The sequence below is a fragment of the Notamacropus eugenii genome, chromosome 1, assembly GCF_028372415.1.
Source record: "Notamacropus eugenii isolate mMacEug1 chromosome 1, mMacEug1.pri_v2, whole genome shotgun sequence".
Classification (NCBI taxonomy): domain Eukaryota; kingdom Metazoa; phylum Chordata; class Mammalia; order Diprotodontia; family Macropodidae; genus Notamacropus; species Notamacropus eugenii.
This window is the reverse complement of record NC_092872.1, coordinates 576,268,782-576,288,132: the sequence shown is the minus strand read 5'-3', so window position 1 is coordinate 576,288,132 and position 19,351 is coordinate 576,268,782. Positions and strand designations below refer to the sequence as shown.

Sequence of the window (19,351 nt, the reverse complement as noted above, 5' to 3'; positions counted from 1 at the left end):
GAGTAGCAGAGGTACTTTTAGAACCCAGGTTTAAACCTCTGACTTCAAATCCATTGTTTTCTCCACTGGGCAACACTGCCTTTCCAATCAGTCCCTCAATAAGTGAGTTATCTTTCAATGAACGTGTAATATTTTTGAGGGCAAGGGCTGTATCATTATTTTACCCTTGAATTCCAAGCAAATTACTCTGGGCCCTGCTCAACATCTTTTAGGGAAAGAAGGGACCAGATCTGTGATTTTATTGGTATAGGGAACATGCAGTGTGGAAACTCTCTTTATCAATGCATATCTGGACCTGTTTTGCAAATAACAGTTTTAGAGAGTTAGCAAGAACACTGAGACATTAAGTGACTTGTCCAGGGTCACATAGTATGTGTGACAAGAGACTTGAATCTAGGTCTTCTTAATTCTTAGACTTAGCCCTCTCTCTGCTTTGCGGTATTACCTCTTCTATGCAGAGCAAGTCCTTAATGAATGTTTTTCAAAGGGAGTTGAATTCTCAGCCTTGGCCTAAACTAGATGGAAAAACAACCTGAGAAGGAGCAATGATTCTGGTGTATTCTGTTGTTTCTTTCCATTGCCAAAGTGAGATAGAATGTATAGAATTCACTAAGCTGTTTGAGTCTGCAGTGACAGAGGGTGGAAGGCTTTCTTGAAGATAGATGAAGAGTTAGTGGAATTTTCTCTGGCCTTCCACCTCAGTGGACTTCTGGAGGAGATGCTGAATGGGAACAGGATGGCCTGTGAGTCGGGAGAGAAGAGGATGAGGGAGTAAAAGTAGGGGTAAGGGAAAGAATGGGCAGAAGCAGTCATTAACAATGATTAGGGTATACAAATCACTTTCTTGGATCCCATAGTGGTCAATATGACCTCTATTTTGTGTTATATCAGTTGGTGGAAGTGATGCAAGATGGTATCAAGGACTTGTTAGCTAAGTGTGTTTACGTGGGTGAGTGGGGGGGTAGTTTTTCTCTGATAAATACATATGGAGCAAAGGCAGAGATAGGACAATGTCCTTGTGGGGTTCTTAGCTTTAATTTGTTTTTGTAACATCACTGCTCTCTGGAGAGAAAATGTCTTTAGTTCTGCTTCTCATTTCTTTCCATTCTTTAAACCCTAGTTATGTGGACACATTATATGCAAAACTTAAAGGGATCCCAGAGATCTTTTCAATCCCACTGAGAACCAGAGCAGATAGCTTACTTGGTTACAGTCGCATATTGTGATCAATAGAGCTGTGGGTTTGAACTCGGGTGTCTTTTATACATGGCCATTGTTCTTTACTCTGAGACACAGGGCATTATCTCTCGGTGCCATTGTCCTTTGCAGACATCCCAATTGCACATTCCACAGTGTGTATTTTCCCCCATGAGGACCTCACTGAATATCTGGCCCTGTGTCTTAGTAGCCTCTATGAATAAGGTAATCATGTTGTGATATAACCAGAAAGATACAGAAATGCACTGACTTCAACTAAACAGAAATTGTACCCATTTATTTTTATATGTATCCATAATTTGTTCTTCTCACTGCCCCAATTGAAAAAAATAACAACAAAAAAGAAAAGTAAAAGCCTCTTCAAAAATATTCATCTGGGAAAACAAATTCCCACATTTTGCATCCTGAAAAAATGTAAGTGTCTTTCTGAATTTTAAATTCATCATTTCTCTGGTAAGAGATGGATAGCATGGCTCATCATCAGTCTTCTGGACTGGTGGTTTATTGATCTGGGGTCTAAAGTGTTTTAAAGTTGTGTTTCTCTGTTGCTACTGCATGAATTGTTACCTCAGTTTGGCTCACTTTGCTATGAATCAGTTCATAGAAGTCTTCCCAATTTCTTCTGAAATTGTTCCTTTCTTATGGCACATAATATTCCATCATATTCATGAATCATTATTTAGCCATTCTCCAGTAGGACAGTCCCTTCGTTTTCACTTTGAGGTTGCTACATATTCTAAATATTTCTTATACTTTTAGATCTTATAGACCTAGTTGTGCTATCACTGGGTCAAAGAGTGTTCATAGTTTAGTAGCTTTTAGAGCATAATTCCAAATTACCTTCCAGAATGGTTGGATCAATTTCCAACTCTACCAGAAGTTCATTAATGTCTTTATTTTCCCACAGCCACTCTAACACTCATCATTCACCATTTTTTTTGGGAGTCAACTTTATCAATCAGAAGGTTTTGAGGTGGAACTTCTGAGTTGCTTTCATATTTTTTTATTTATTAGTGCTTTGCCACATTAAAAAAATGTTGCTTTTGATAGCTTATCTTTTTTCTTTTGTAACTTCCTGTGAAATCCTTTGACTATCAATTAGGGAGTTGGTTTTATTCTTATACATTTGAATCAGCATCCTACATATATTGGAAATGAGACCTTTATCAAAGATTCATTGCAAAGATTTTCCGCAGTCAATTATTTATCTTCTAATCTTAGCTGTACTGGATTTATTTGTGCAATATTTTAAGAATATTTGTATTGGAATAGTTTGTTTATCTTCTATGATCCTCTCTATTGCTTATTTAATCATGAATTCTTCCCTTATTCACAAATCCAGAAAATAATTTCTTCCTTACTTCTCAAATTTGTTTATTATGTGACCTTTTACATCTAGGTCACATTTCCATATGGAGCTGACCTTAGTATATGGTTGTGAGGTGTTGACCTAAGTCTAATTTCTGCTAGATAATTTTCCCAGTATTTTCTGTGAAATGGTGAGTTCTCATACAAATAATTGGGGTCTTTAGATTTATCAAATACTAAATTTCTGTTTGCTTCTGCGTGTTATATACCTAATCTGTTCCTCTGATTGACTGCCATAATCTTTAACCAGTACGACATTATTTTGAATGATTACTGCTTTGTAGATCAGTTTGAGACCTGGACTACTAGGCCTTCTTCCTTTTCGCTTTTAAAAAACCTTCTTACCCTGGAGATTCTTTACCTTTTGATCCTCCATATGAATTTTGTCATTATTTTTTCTAGCATAGTAATGTATTCTTTGACAGTTTGGTATAGCACTGACTTAGTAAATTAATATAAAGTAGCATTAGTATTCTTATCATATTGTCTCAATGTAAGCATTAGCAATTTGAATATTTTTCCATATATTGGAATATACACATATACTATATATATATGTATGTATATATATTTGTGTACTTATATACATATTTATATACATGTATATATATGTGTATAATATGTATTCAGATTCACAGAATGTTACAATGGGAAGGGCTCATAGAAAACCTCTAACACTAGAGTTTTTAATATGGAGTTTATGAATTTGTTTTGTTAAGCATTTTGATAGTGGTATTTCAATATAGTTGATTTCCTTTTAATCTTATGTATTTTATTTTACTCAAGGATCTATAGGCTTCCCCAGACAGCCAGAGGGTTTCACAAAAGAAAAAATAGTGTTTAAGAAACAAGTCCTACTCCAAAACTTCACATTCTTAGATGAGGGATCTGAATCTCAAATCTGGGAATTGCCTTGTTCTGGGGAACACAGATAGAGAGGGGAAAGAATTGACAACAGGACCAGTGTGATCCAAATCTCCACTCCATCATGTGTGTGCTTTCTGAAGGTTTCCCTCACAACTTCAGGGCATGGTACTAACAGGGCATTAGGGATCTTGTTGCTTCAGGTCAATGAAAGAAGAAGCCAACACATTTTCCCTGATGAGTTTAGTGATAGCTCATTAACTTCCCCAATTTTCCAAGGTCCTCCTTTGCCTTCAATCCAACTTCTTGTCTTGGAAACAAAAGAAATTTAAACCAGATCTTCAGGAACCAATCTCCTCTTTATCCAGGAGGCTGACCACTAGGGAGCAGCCTTTTTATCATCACCGTTGGCTGCACAAAGAATCTATTTATCAAGATCAGATAAGCTGCATCAAGGCAGAGTGTTTGAGTAAAGCATCATGGGATTATGACAGGCTAGAACCAGAAGGGACCTCTGTTAGAATGAAAACTCCTTCAGGGCAGAGACTTTTTACTTTGCTATTTGTATTCCTAGTGCTTAAGATAGGGTCTGTGCACAGCAAGAGGGGAGAGACTTTTTCTGACAAGAGTGATGCAGGGCATTGCAGTTAATATTATTTTATTCTGTTCACAAGGGGAAACAGTTGCAAATGGAGAACAGTATCAGAGTGTGACTTCATAGTTCTTTGTCTGGGTGCACCCAGAAAACTGGGTGCAACAGTTTTCTCACTCTGTCTCAAATCCCAAAGCCCCTAAGGGCTCCACGTTGTGTAGAGATTTAGAAAGGTGACTGACAAGGCACTAATAGGAGACTGGCCCATTATTCGTGGGGCAAGGCAATCTGGACCACTGAAATGAGGCTCTATTCAGCCTATAATTAGGCTGAATTGCCTAATAAAGAATAAAGAATGAGGGGTGGGGATCCAGGAAACTTAGTTCTAACTGTGCCATGCAGTGTTTTGTCCAAAGGAAAATTACAGAGCATGGAGATATTGTAGATAACAGGAAAAAGCATCTTGATGGCTTTTCTCGTTTTGAGTTACCTTTGGTAGCTAGAGTGGGTACTGAACCCCACTGAGAAGCTTGCAGCCCTCATCTTTTCCAAACCACTCCCTGTATGATCCAGATTAAATAGGAATAGCTCAGGATAGACCACCTCTAAGCAAGACCTTTGGACTGAATCTTTAATATACGGGACAAGAAAAAATGGGCCCAAACCAGGCACCTACATGCCCTGTGATGTTACAATAATACATTCTTTTCTTTGATGGCTTAAAGCCTCTTATGCTTGGGACCCAGGAAAACCTTCATTGGGCCTTTAAATGAACCAAAGTTGGATAGCTCCAGGGAAGAAAACACAAGTGGAATTTAAATTAATATTTATTTTTAACCAAACAGGCATCTGAAGTTGGATTTTTAGGAAGGTGGAGTTGTCAGTTTCTCTCTAAGTAATCTGAGAATGCTGGGGTATGTGTGTGTGTGTGTGTGTGTGTGTGTGTGTGCATGCGCCCAGATCTATATTGATTTTGTCTCATCTTCTGGTGTCAGCAATGATAACCGTTCTTTCAAAAACCGGCAACATTGTAGCTGTTTCGTGCATGGGCCAAGATTCTCTTCTGTTGGATTGCAAAATTTTCTACAGGTACCTTGCAGTTGAACACACTTTGTTGAATCCCAGCATCTACCACTTCTGGCTGCAAAAAAACACACACACAGCAATGTTACTGACTCATTCCTGAATCTCTTGGGACATGTACGAAAAAGAAACCAATGGTAACAATTGTCTTTATTCTTTGAGGTTGTGTTTACAGGGACACAGGATAGTGGAGGGTTGACTATTTGCTGATTGAGGGTTATCTTCATAACTGACAGTTTTATTCATCTTCTCCCTGTAAGCTCCCCCCTCCATTTACCATTTTATCTTTGTGAGATAGAAGGCATTTAGACAGATTGTGAAAGGATGCAGTCAGTAGCTAATGCTCCAACTAAGCTTTGGAAAAAAACAAGGGTTCTGGTGGAGAGTGGAGGGTAGTGAAGATGATGTACTAGAGAAGATGGGAACAATTAAGATCCAGGGTACACATGAAGAGGCTGACATTGGAAGAAGGGCCATCTCTTTGCAAGAGACTATAGTAAAGAAGGAGAGAATTGAGGATGAAGCCAGGGGATTTGAGTTTTTGAGAAGGGGAGAAGAGAGATTTTAATCATTATTTTCTCAAATAAGTTTGAGGTGAGATCCTCAGTTGAGAGAGTGAGTGCATGGAGTGGTGTGGAAGGCTTGAGGAGAGAAGAAAAGGTTTGAAATACCAGCTGTGGAGAGCAAAATAGATTATGAATTTTGGCGAATTTGTTGCTGTAGGATAACATAAATTTTGATGTCAATCCAGTCGGCATGATTATGTGACCTCATCTAGCTCCGTTCAGTGCCATGTAGATAGGTGCAGAGGAGGCAGATGTCGGTGAGGGTGGGGAGTCATATAAGATTAGAGCTTGGCAAGGCTTGGGCACTGATAAAACAAGGGAACAGAAATTCTAGAACTGAGGATAGTGTAGATTTGAACTAAAGGGTCCACCTTCAAGTTCTTAAGTTCTTCCCAGACACAGTTCAAGTTCTGCCTCCTACATAAAGCATTTCCTTACTCCTCCACAATTGTTTTTTTAAAATATATTTTTTAAATGTTAAACTCAAATAAGAAATGAGAAAAGAAAAAAATATTGCCATGTACACAACATACTATAAGAGAGGAGTAATAAATTTCCATTTCAAGGAAACCTATATAATAAATTCTACATGTTTTTAAACCTGCCCAGCTTTTCTTTGCTTCCTTATTAGTTTTCTTTTGTTTTCTGTTGTGCACTTTTTACTTTATTTTTCTCCTCCCATCCTCTCCCTTAAAGAAGGCCACAGTTAAGCATTTACATATATGTAGATATGTATAAGCATACACAAATATACTCATACACATATATGCAAGACTATGATATGCTTATTCCCACTTGTCATCTGTTTCTCTGAAGGTGGATAGTATCTTCCTTAATAGGTCCAAGCCTTTCCATATTTTTCTAAATCAACCAGCTCATCATTTCCGATAGACAGCAGTATTCCAATCCAATCACATCCTATCTGAGAGATTGTCTATGAAAGTTTACCACCAATTTTTTGCATTTCTTTAGTTCTTGGCTACATAGGCTTTATTTAAAAAGTAAAAATTTAATTTAAAATAATTGAAATTATCCTTTTATACTTCAACAATGCTCTCCCTTATATTATAGTTTAAGGTGTGATACTTTTGAATCTACTTCCTTTACTTCTTTATTTCCTGGTTTCTTTGAAGTTCCTGACCTTTTGTTCTTCCAAATGAACTTTGTTATTATTTTTTCTAATTGAGTAAAATAGTTTTTTAGTAATTTAATTGGGATGACATTGAGGTTAGTCAAGTAAAATTGTCATTTTAAAAATTATATTGATTTTACTTACCCATGAATAGTAAGTATTAGTTCAATTATTTGGATCTGAGTTTATTTATATAAAAAGCGTTTTATGTTTATATTCTTATAGTTCCTGTGTCTGTTCTGGCAGGTAATGTAAAGGAAGAATATCAAAGGGACTAATGAAAAAAATGTAAAGAAATGAGGATTAGTAGTATCAGATCTTAAAGTATATTATAAGGCAGTAATTATCAAAACTATCTGGTACTGGTTAAGAAATCTAATGGTTGATCAATGGAAAAGAGTAGACATACAATTTACTGCAGCAAATAAATATAATATTCTTATATTTGACAAGGGCAAAGACTTGAGATTTTTGGATAAGAATTCAATATTTGGTAAAAGTTTTTGGGAAAACTAGAAAACAGTATGGCAGAAACTAGGTATAGGCCAATATATTACACCATTTACCAAGATAAGTTAAAAACCGATACATAACATAGACAAAAAGAATGATATAAGAAAATCAGAAGAACATGGGATATATTATTTATCAAACTTCAGAACAGGCAAATAAATTATGAATAAATAAGAGATAGAGAGCAAAGCTAGGTGTAAACAGAATAATTTTGATTACATGAAATTAAAAATTTGTACAAATGGAACAAATGTAATCAAGATCAGAAAGAAAGCAGAAAATTGGGAAAAAATTATAGACAGTTTCTCAAAAAAGATCTCTCATCTCAAATATATAAGGAACTTTGTTAAATCTATAAGAGCAAGTATTATTCCCCAATTGATAATTGGTCAAAGGATATGAACAGGTAGTTTTCCAATGAAGAAATTAAAATTATAGTCATATGAAAAAATCCTCAGCTTAAAGTACTGGAAGACACCTCCTGCTTTGAAATTAGGTAAGTGATCAAATCATTGGTTAGAGAAATACAAATTTCAATAACCATGAGATATTTTATACTGACCAGATTTGCTAAAATGATTGAAGGGGAAAGTGACAAATATTGGAGGGGATATGGAAAAATTGTGATACTAACTCATTGTTGGTCGAATTGTGAACTGATGCAACCATTTTGGAGAGCAATTTGGAACTATGCTCAGAGAGTTATTAAACTGCCTGTACCCTTTGACCCAGCAATGCTACTAGTAGGTCTATTTCCAAAAATGATTAGAGAAGAAGGACAAGAATCTTTATGTTCTAAAATGTTTATAGCAACTCTCTTTGTGGTGATAGACACTTCCTTTTAGGTTACAGAGGACCTTTCTTTGGGTTTGGAAGACAGGGAAGATAAATTTGAAAGTGAAGGTGATGTAAAAAAGAGAAGATTTTAGAAATTAAAATAAAATGAGAGAAGAATGTCTGAAGTTATGGACAGCTAAATGGTGATGAAATAAAGATAACAGAAAGTGAAGTATCCTAAACAATCATGAACTTTCCAATTTGGAAAAGACCTGGAGAAACTGATAAACTGATTTCTGGATGCTGAAGGCTCAGAATTCAACCCTGGGGCTAAGGTGACCCAAGTACTCTAGAAAGCTGCCCCAAGCAGTGTAGCCCCTACCATCATTTTAATCCTACCTTACCTGGTGGTATGAGGACCACACAGAGGAAGAGAATGGAGAAAAGGAATATGATTCTCATGATGGAAGGAGTCAGTTGAGCAGCTGGGCTGATAGAGGTTTCAGATCTCTCTGCCAGGAAGGCAGTCTGTCCACTTTTTATCTGGGGGCTCCTAATTCTCTGGGAGAATGATGTTCTTGACTGGCCATGCTTCAAGAGCTGGAAGCCACCTCCTGCTTTGAAATTAGGTAAGTGATCAAAGCATTATATGAGAAAGCAAGTATAGAATCCTTTCCTCAGCTTTTTCTTATAGAGTGTCCTCATCCAGAGCCCTATAACCAGGAATTTTTGGGTTTAGTACCTCAAACTTTGCCCAGGACAAATAACCTGAAGGGTGCCCTGTATTGGGGAATAAAGGAGGAGGAGATGGAGATTCTAGAAACCCAGAGTGGGGCCTTTGCTAGGAAGCTTGGCATATGAGGATAGGGGTTGAGGGGAAGAAAGGTGGGTATGGTAGAAGAACTCACCCTAGCTTGCTATCTAATGCAGTGAGGTAGATAACACTGAACCTGGTGCGAGGAAGATCTAATCTGACCTCAGATATTTACTAGCTATGTGAGTCTGTAGCAAATCATTTCACCTCTATCTGCCTCAGTGTCTTCAGCTGTAAAATGGGTATAATAGTAGCATCTACTTCTGAAGATTGTTGTGTGGATAAAATGAGATAATTTTTACAAAACAATTCTCCAGCCTTAATGCAGTGCACAGATTCATTGTTATCATTGCTATTATTTTCCTATTTTTAACTAATAATTCTTGTTAACTAGGTGCTAAGTTTTGCTGTTTTTACACTGCAATTGTTGACAATGTCCTCTAAATTTGCTACCTTGGGAGAGAGGCCAGATCACCTTTCCATAGTTATGTCTCTGCCTTCATCCTAAAGCTCTCTGGTGGGTGGTTTGAGTGCAGGTCATGTATCACTGAGATTTCCAATAAATCTTTGCCCACTGAAAGAAATGAATATTGTACTATTGTTTTTAATACTAATTATTTATTTGTGATCCATCTTTTCCTCTTACTTCTTTTAAGACCCCACTCCTGAAACAGTCAGTTAGTCTCTGAATAGGGCATGATTGAGCCATCAATTTACTCCTACCAGGGAAGGTACATGCTCCTGAACTATTTTGGGTGGAACCTCACCCAACTGGGAAAACTGATTCCTATTTTGAGTATAAACAGAATCCCTTCCAGATGAGTCCTTTGCCTGGGGGAAGGAACTACTGTCCTGGATCCCCTCCATTAGAGTTTAGAGCAAAGGAAATCATTTAGGAGAAATCTTACCCGTGAGGTCTGAGTCAAAATGGCTTCCCCAGTCCAGATTACTGGAGGCTACAGGGTCTCATGATCAAACCATGTTCTCTTCAGGATGAACTGAAGACTTTTAGCCCACCTCCTCATTAAACATTCACCATTCAGGGTTGAGTTTCACTTGTCAGGGAAATTCGTGATTTAAGGTGTTTCAGAGTCTCCCTTGGCTTCTTTGGTTACTAAGAGAAAATGCTGATCATCAATTTATTGAGTATGAGCTAATCAAATAAATTGATTCTTAGTTACTTGGATGCTGTCTCTCTAGGGTTTTATTCTTGACATTATTTTATTCCTGACAAATAATTCTATTTATTGTACAACCTAGCTGTCACTCTCTGCAAATTTCAAACTCTTTGGTTACTTAAATTTGACAGTTTTCCTAAGATTGGAATCACTGATTTTGGTATTCAGTGGATTTTTGCCTTTTTTTTTGTGGGATGTTTGAAAGAATTCTAAATTCAGAGTCAGAACAATAGGTTCACATCCAGCCTCTAAAACTTATTGACCTTTGACAAACCACTTCTTCACTGACCTGTTTCCTGTAAAACAGAATTGAGAATTCTTCCCCTGTGACCTCAATGAGGTCAATTTTAGGAAAAACCGTTCTTTATAAACCTTAAATATCTGTTGATAAGTGAGAGGTGTTTGTTATTATGATGTATTCAGTTATGAAAATAGGAATTTATCCCCCATAATAATGCATTTAAATACCAGTTTGGAAAGATATGAAGAAAAGTCACCCTAAGAGCATTTAAGGACAAAAGTGGGAAGACAACCAAGAGAAAAAAAGTTGAAAAAATTTAGAAAAATTATTATTTTTTCTTAACAAACTCCTTTCTCCATCAAGGATAGTGAAGCTACCACAACTAGATCCAAACATCACAGAAATAATAGTATAGGAAGACTGTGGATTGGATCTTGTGCACATACACACACACACACACACAGACACACACATAGGTAGAGGATATCTGTACTAGTGTTGGCACAATTAACAGAGCAGTTAGTGAAGGATAGATACCAAAAGGCTGAAATAAAAATCTCAGACCTTTACTAAGCAAGCAAGGGAACCAAAGGAATGTGGATAACTATCAACTTATATACCTCCTATCCCACTGATATAAAGTCAAAATCACTAGTTTAAATTTTTTTTTTCTAACAAAGTCAATAGTGGCTGAGAGTGATTAGGAAAAGTCCCATGTAGTAGGTAATATTTGAGTTGAGCCTTGAAAGAGCATGGAGATTTTAAAAGTTAGAGGTGGGGAGGAAGGGCTCTCTATGTATGGAGGATAGCTACTGCAAACTTATGAAGATGGGAGTTATAATGTTTGTGAAGAACAGCAAAAAATGAAAAAGGCAGTTTGAACTATAGAGTATATGAAGGGAAATAATGTATGATAGTCCTGGAAAGATGGGTTCCTAGATGTGACACCGCCTAACTTCTCACACAGTACACCGTCCAGTAGAAAGTAAGAGATAAACACAGGTGACTGTGATACTCAATATTGTGTTAGAAGTGCATTGAGGAATTATAAAAGAGAGTGTTATGTGAGGAAAGGCTATCACTAATTAGGATAAGGGTGGGGTAGGATCAAGGAAGATTTCTTGGAGAAGGTAGCATTCTCATTATATTTTAAGAATGGTTAGGGAATAAACAAATTGGGAGGAGGAGGGAATTTCAGACTTAGGGAATAGTGTTGGCAAAGAACAAGATGGTCAGGTTTATTTTGAAGTCCGGCAATAGGAAGTGAAACAATGAAGTCTGAAGCAGTACCTGGGGAATACAAAGAGCAAAGTTGGAAACTGAGGCAGAAATGAGGGCTGACCCATAGAGTCCAGAGGCAGGGCAACCAGCAGAGGGGCTTGTTAGTATTTGCTCTTATAACTGCTTGAGAACTTTTATTTTATTTTATATTTTTTAATGCTAAGGCAACTCATGCCTTCCTGCCTGTCCAGTTCCTCTAGCTATATCTAAAGGGCCCTTTTGGAGGGTGTTTGACCATTCAGTCTTATTTTCTGTGTTAATGGAGGGACTAGTAAGGATGCCAGTAGGAACCAAACTGCCCAGGTGTGTGGATTCTAGACTCTAGTCTTCTTTCTTATTAGTAATGTCATTGGTACTTTCTTACTGATAATATGTACATTACATAGATTAATAGTTTCCCCTCAGCTATTATGATGCTCCCTTGATAGACGTGAGAAGTTTCAGAGGGGTAAAAATGAAAGGAGAGGTAAAACAGACTGACCTCCTGCTCCTGTTCCATATTCCACATACACCTGCAAGTTAAAGACAAAGAAGCAAACAAATCAGTCCTTTGTGTTGTGCTCTGTTCAGCTTCCTTCGCCCTCTAAGGGAAGCCTTTCCTAAACCTTCTTAATTCTAGTGCCTTTCTTCTATTGACCATTTCCTGTTTAAACTGTATATATCTTGTTTGAACACATTTCATTGTGTCTTATCTTCCCTATTACACTGTGAGCTCCTCAAAGGCAAGGATTGTATTTTGCCTTTCTTTGTATCCCCAGTAATTTGCACAATGCCTTACACACAAAAGGTGCTTAACAAATGCTTATTGACTGATGACATAGCACAAATCTCCCTGCTAGGTCAGGCCTCATGTTCCTCAAATTTCAGGAGCATGTGGTCTACAGAGAGGCATTCCAACAAAGAGAGAAGTGTAGTGCATATGAGGGGAGCAGATGTACCACAATTACTTTTATCTTTCTATGTATCTTTGTGCCGCCAATAAATGAAATTCTCTTTTCTGCCCTAGACAGAATCCCATCCAAAACTGCATATTCAAAAGAATATCTGACATATCTGATAGGGATATACAAAAGGAAGTTTGCCTTACTGTACCAAACTTTTTCCTCGTTCTATCCAATGCTTGCTACCGTCAAGGAATTGACTTTTAAGGAGCTGACTTTCTATTGAATGAGAGAAGGAATACCCAATATTCATTGGATTTCATATATTGCTTCAACCTTGTATTTGATGTGCTTTGACCTTAATTGCTAGACAACTGAACAATGCACCTTCCATCTAGCCCTCCTCCCACCAAAGATATCTAACTTAAAACATAGGGAGGTAGATAATTTTAGGTTGTTAGGAGATATTTACTTGTTTCAAAGTGGGTCAGCACCATCATTCACTTGAAACCTGTGAAATGTGGTTCCTTCACTATCAGCAAAACTAGTATGTTTTATTCCCCCTGGAACCCACTGACCAACTAGGAAAGTCACTATTTCAGAGCAAAACAGCTCCTCATTCTATACCATGACTGATGGGTTAGGATTGGTTTGGCAAATAATGTTCCTCCTTGTATATAGGAAATTGAATTCCTATACAGACCTGCATAACATCAATAAATCTATTTCATGGTCCCCAGGATATCATTCTACATAGGGGTCTATATTTATAGTCTACTTGACAAAAAATCCATTGACATCAAAATATCTCCCTTTTGGGTTCTCTCTAGAAGGACTGGCAGTCTCTTCTTTACAAGGGGTAAAGTGCGTATGGTGAGTAGATAATCCTTAATTTATTCCCTCTGGATCTATTCAAAAGGTTTATTTTTAAGGCAAGCATGAACTAAGAAACCTAGAGAACTTGTTGAGTTGGTTGATTTCATGGCTGAATACCAACGCACCCCACAGAGATTGAAGAAAGTGTGTGTGGGGCCATCTCCAGTCCAGGGGGGATGATCTTTCTATCAGTCCCAGGAATGCCATTTCTGAGAAATGTGACCAGGTTTAGACCCATTTGAGTCTTATCTCTGTTAACCTTTGATCCTACACCTCTCTAAGTCTCCAGGAGCCCAGTGGGTATGTGCCTCCTTACCTGTCCCTGTGGCATCTTAAGTTAATAACCCATCAAGGCACTGCACATTTAGTATTGATGTCATTTTAGAGCAGCTTTACAGGATTACATGAAAAATGGAGATTTTTAAAACCTCTGTACTAGGTATGAGGAGGCTAACAAATAACTTTTCAAGTGAATTTAGTTTTTCCCACAGGACTGAGTGAGGTGGGTGCTTCAAATACTATTAGTGAGATTTCAGACCTAAGTATAAATGTTGAATAAACATTATGGGTTCAAAGAGGTCTGCATGGTTTGTCAGTCTAGGGGCAAGAACAGGAGTAACCTCATTCAGGGTTCAGAAGTTGATGGTGAGTCATCATACCAGTCACAAGAGCCAACAGTCCTAGAAGAAGGCTGTGAAGAAACAATACCATCAATAAATACTTATGTAGTACTTCAAAGTTTAAAGTCATCTTATTTGAGTGTCTTTCACTATTATCCAGATGTTACATATGAAGAAACTCCTGGTCATAAAAGTTAGATTGCTCAAGATTACAACCGGTACATGTCAGAAATGGGATTTAAACCCAGGTCTTGAACCCAAGTAGGTGGCACAATGGATAGAGTGTGAAGCCTGGAGTTAGGAAGACATCTTTCTTACTTCAAATCTGGCCTCAGACACTAGATGAGTGACTCTGAGCAAGCCACTTAACCCTCTTTGCTTCAGTTTTTTCAGCTGTAAAATGAGCTGGAGAAAAAAATAGCAAATCACTCCAGTGTCTTGGCCAAGAAAAATCTAAATGAGTTCACAAAGAATTAGACATGACTGAAAAATGACTGAATCACAACCGCAATTTCCTTACTCCATGGACAGCAGTCTATCCACTTTGTTGTTTCAAAGGAAGGAAAGGCATTACTGATTTCTTGTGAGTTGGCTCTGGTCTTTGCCAAGACAGGATGTTATTGTTTAAGGGTGGTCCTCCTAGTTTAACCTTCCCTTACTAATCTCTTCTTCCACCTATGTCCCACCTTGCTCATTTGATTCATTCTGTTAAGGACTTATTAAATATCTACAATTTGCAAGTCACTGCGCTAGGTATTGGAGTTGGAGACAGGTATTAACAGTCTCTGCCCCCAAGGAGCTGACATTTTATGGGAGGAAGAGAGGACAGACAACACATACTTTATCTACCTACCTATCTATCTATCTACCTATCTATCCATATATTTATATACACAAGCATATATATATATATATATATATATATATATATATATATATACTTAAACACATATTTTATATATATATATATATATATATAAACAAAATACACACAAAATAATTTCTTTGGGGCAGGGAGAGAGAATGACATAGGTCTAATATAAAAGACTATTTGTTAACAAGAGAATAGGGGTTACAGTGAGTACAAGGAAGGGTAAGATATAGTGGGATAAGGAGGATTCGGTCTGATAAGGATGATAAGAAGGAGCAATTAGTGTGGTCAGGAAATAGAGCTTTGATCTAGCCAATCTAAGGTCAAACACAGGGATTCTGATTGGGGCCAAGAAGAAGTAGATGTATATGTCCTTTACAGTAATAAATTTAATGTTGATCTGATTACCAATCCTTGAAAAAGAAGTGGAAATGATGAGTTGGGGCAGGGGGACCATACTTATCCTCAGCAGCAGAGCACATATCCAGTCCCTGGTATTGCTCTACAATACGGCAAAGATTTATGTGATCCTTGGGTCAGCTTAGTTAGAGAGGGATGAGGCATGTTTGAGGCTCTCACCTTGAGTTAGGTTAGTCTTGCATTAGGACTTATTCTGATATTGAGTATGTTATCTCGTCCACGCTAGGAGTCAAGAGGAGAGAATTTCTTCTTGGACTGGTAGAACGTAAAGAATGAGGACTGGCAGAGCAAATGTTCAGTTCCTGGTACTGTCAAGATAAGGGAGTGTGAAGTCCTGGGTCCAGGACTAATCCAGAGCTAGGTTATTTCTGTTAACCAGAAAGTTGGACAGAGGGGAAACACTGCAGTTCCTACCAACTGTTTTGTTTGATGTCCCCACAAATGTATTGGGGTGCAGGATTTCAGAGGATTTTTGGTCTTGGTATTATGAGCATTACCCACTACTCCCATTACCCTGCTAAATATTGCTGTAGACCAGGGGTTCTTAAAGTTTATAATGTCATCGATAGCTGTGTCCTTGACCATACCATGTTGGTATGAGATGGTAGTTCTATTATCTTCTTGCTTTTAAGGTCCTTTTCATATGCCAAGCTCATTCTTACCGCTGTGTCCTTTTTGATGCTGTTTCCCTCACTTGGAATGATTTCTTCCATTCTCTCTACATCTCAAAATTCTTTTCCTTCTTCAAGGATCAGCTCCAATTTTACATCGCCCACACAATCTAATTTTTTTTCAATTCACCTTTCTCTGAATTCATATAATATTTTGTGATAAAATTATCTAAGAATACCTCCTTGAAAAAAGATGATTTTCATATAACACTCTAACAGTCTGGATGCCACTCAGAAATATAACTAAATTCTGTCAAAGTCTGGTTGAGTTATGCTTGTTGGAACTAAGGGTCTGGCATATTAGCTACATATTAGTACAGCAAGGAAGTCAAGACAACTTTACCATGAGAGTAGAAATCCAATAGTTCTAGGTTATGGCTCTGAACAAATATGCCATGCTGATTCCTACATGAAAACTGCTGATAGCCAGCAGCTAAAAGCATGGAGGATCAATGCCAGGCTAAATCCCTTTATTGTGGTGTCAGGAGTGGTTTTTCTTGAAGAAAGGAGAGGCAACTGGGTAAGAACTATTCAAGCTGAGAAGCATGACTCTGGGGGCCAATTGTTCCCTGGTGGCTTTCTTAGCATATTTGTATCTATGTGCCTTTAGATTTTATTCTCTGGGGAAGCCTTGTGTGCTAGGCTAGGCTGTGAGATGCCTTATGTCTTAGGAACAGAGTATAACAAAGGCTTGAATGTCAATGAGCCTATATCATAAGGAGATGACAACTGATATGTCTTGCCCTTTTTCTTCTCTATTAGAAGAAATCTGGGTAAGACTGCATTACCAGTGATGGAATCCACATCATGAGGACTACTTCCAAAATAATTTGTCTAGTTACAATGGTCCCATATACTCAGAGAGTAGTGGCTGGCATGGAGGAGATATGTAAGATACTCTGCTGGTACTCAGGGCTCAGTGGCTGAACCTTGTGATAGCATCAGACAGCTAGATAGAGCGTGGGAAACTGGGAAACCTTGGGAAGGATAGCAATATAGTGGAGGCACTGGTGGTGGAAGGAGGGCCTCAGGAAGCTGGGGGTTGAGCTGAAAGCAATCATGGAGGCTTATGAGGAGCTTTAAGGGATGGGCCAGTATGGCTGAGGCAGGTGCTGCTGCAGGGAAAAGTCTCTTGAAATCTTTCCTCCTACCACTTCCCCATCCACCCTGGTTTATTCTCTACTGAAGTCCATCTCTGCCTTTTGATGGCTGTTCCTTGTCAGAAGACTGCTTCTACTCATTTGTTGAAGAAGAGGAAGTTCCAAGGGTTAAGGTCCTCCCTGATGAATGCTCCATTTCTGGTTACCCAGACCAAGAGAGTGTCAGGGACTTGTACTAGCTACCTCCTTACACAAAGAAGAATAGGAAGGGATTTCCAGAGGGCCTATTAAATCAGTCCGTTCTCTGACTGCCTTGTTCTCCTCCAATCTCTGTTTTCTTTCAGATTCTACTTTACTTCTTGAGAGCCAGTATGGCTTCAGAAAGGGCCAAGAAACAGTTGATATGGTGTTTACTGCCTGACATCTCCAGAAGAAATGCCAGGAGCAGAACAGAAATCTGCATACAACATTTGTAGATCTGACCAAGGCCTCTGACACTGTTAGTCATGAGGGTTTATGGAAAATTATGTCAAAATTTCATTGCCCAGAGAAGTTCATCAGTGTTGTACATCAATTTCATGATGGCATGTTTTCCTGGGTTCTGGGTAGTGGACAATGCTCTTGTGCCTTCCCAGACAACAATGGAGTGAAACAAGACTGTGTGCTTGCTCCCATGCTGTCAAGTGCTTTCAGTAAGGATGAACGTGGCATCAAGGTGAACTACCATACTGAGGGTCATTTCTTCAATTTGAAAAAGTTATAAGCCAAGACCAAAGTGGAGGGAGTGTTGGTGCATGATTTTCTGTTTGCAGATGACTGGGCACTCAATGCAGCCTCTGAAGCTGAGATGCAACAAAGTATGGATCAATTCTCTGCTGCCTGTGCTAATTTTGGCCTAATAATTAACACCAAAAAAACACAGGTGCTCCATCAGCCACCACAACACCATCCATATGTGGAACCATTGGTTATAACAAATGGAGAAGTTTTGAATGCTGTCTACATTGTTTGAATGCAAAATGTACACTTGCCAAAAAGACTATTTTATGGAGTACTCACATGGGGCAGGTGATCACATGGTGGTCAGAAGAAACGATACAAGGACACTCTCAAGATCTCTCAAGAACTTTGGATTTGACTGTGTGACATGGGAGACACAAGCACAGGACCCTCAGCATAGCACGCCCACATCAGAAAGAGTGCTGTGCTTTATGAGCAAAGTAGAATTGAGACAACACAAAGTAAACATAGGATGCACAAATCTGTAGTATCCACCCCAAATATTCACTTGGACTATTTGTGCCCAACCTGCGGTAGAGCATTCTGAGCTAGTACTGGTCTGATCAGCCACAGTCAGACACACTCAAACTTCACTTTATCATGGTGATGTCATTTTGGTCCTCTTCAAAAATGAAGGACAACAACCAAGCAACCAACTTTATTTCTTATAGACATGGTTGTCTTGGTTGTCTCATTCAGTAAAAAATTCCTGACCTTTCCCCCAAAATAGACCATACCTAAACTGTCTTATCTAGGTGGAGTTGTTGCCTCACCCAACTAGAAAACCTTATAAAGAATTTAATCTAAGGTGAATTCCAGCCCCTGTCTTCTACTCGGGCAGGTTTAGGCAGGAGGGTACATCTTTTGTCTAGATTACCCAAGACTGGGGGTGATTTGGAAATAAATGACATGATCAAAGTCATATCCTCCCAGCCCCTCATTAGAATAGGTTCATTTCTCATTATAATATTCATTCTTTCTCATTACTTATTAGCCAGTCAAAATTGATTGCCATCCTCAGGAATACCTACTCTTCCAAGGGCATGTAAGCACTGAGTGGGCTTTGTGAGAGGTATTTGGCATTCAAGAATGTCAATAACCCCTTTTATTAATTAAATAATTATGATCATTTATTATACATATTATATATTGTGTTATATATTACATTATATCTTAATATGTAATTATATATGATATATTAATTACATAATTATAATAGATGAATAATTACCCAGAAACTGTCTCTTGAACTTTTTGTATGTCATACTACTGAGGTTTTTCTTTTGCACAGATCCTTTATTGTTTTGTAGCTAAATAGTGTCTGTTCAAATTAGATACCAAGTAAGAGACTGATTCATTGGAATCAATTTATCAATAGAACAGTGGGATGAAGAAATAAATTGTAGAATCTCAAATTTGGAAGGGACATCAGAAATCATCTAGCCAATCTTTATCTGAATAGGAATAACTTTGACAATGTCTCCCACACAACTTATCTAACCTAC

At 38.0% G+C, this 19,351-nt stretch overlaps 2 long non-coding RNA genes across 2 annotated transcripts in view; one reads left to right on the top strand and one right to left on the bottom strand.

The window, feature by feature from the left end:
• Nucleotides 1-19,073, top strand: part of LOC140520459 (uncharacterized) — a 61,790-nt gene extending 42,717 nt beyond the window's left edge. Inside the window, exon 3 of the long non-coding RNA XR_011972514.1 lies at nt 17,411-19,073. This is a non-coding gene — a long non-coding RNA (uncharacterized lncRNA). The remainder of the gene's footprint in view (nt 1-17,410) is intronic.
• LOC140520455 (uncharacterized) lies at nt 4,852-12,123 on the bottom strand. The gene is made up of 3 exons (XR_011972511.1): nt 12,109-12,123; nt 8,518-8,727; nt 4,852-5,183 (listed from the first exon to the last, which is right to left on the bottom strand). It is a non-coding gene; the product is annotated as an uncharacterized lncRNA (long non-coding RNA).
• Nucleotides 19,074-19,351: the final 278 nt, after the last annotated feature.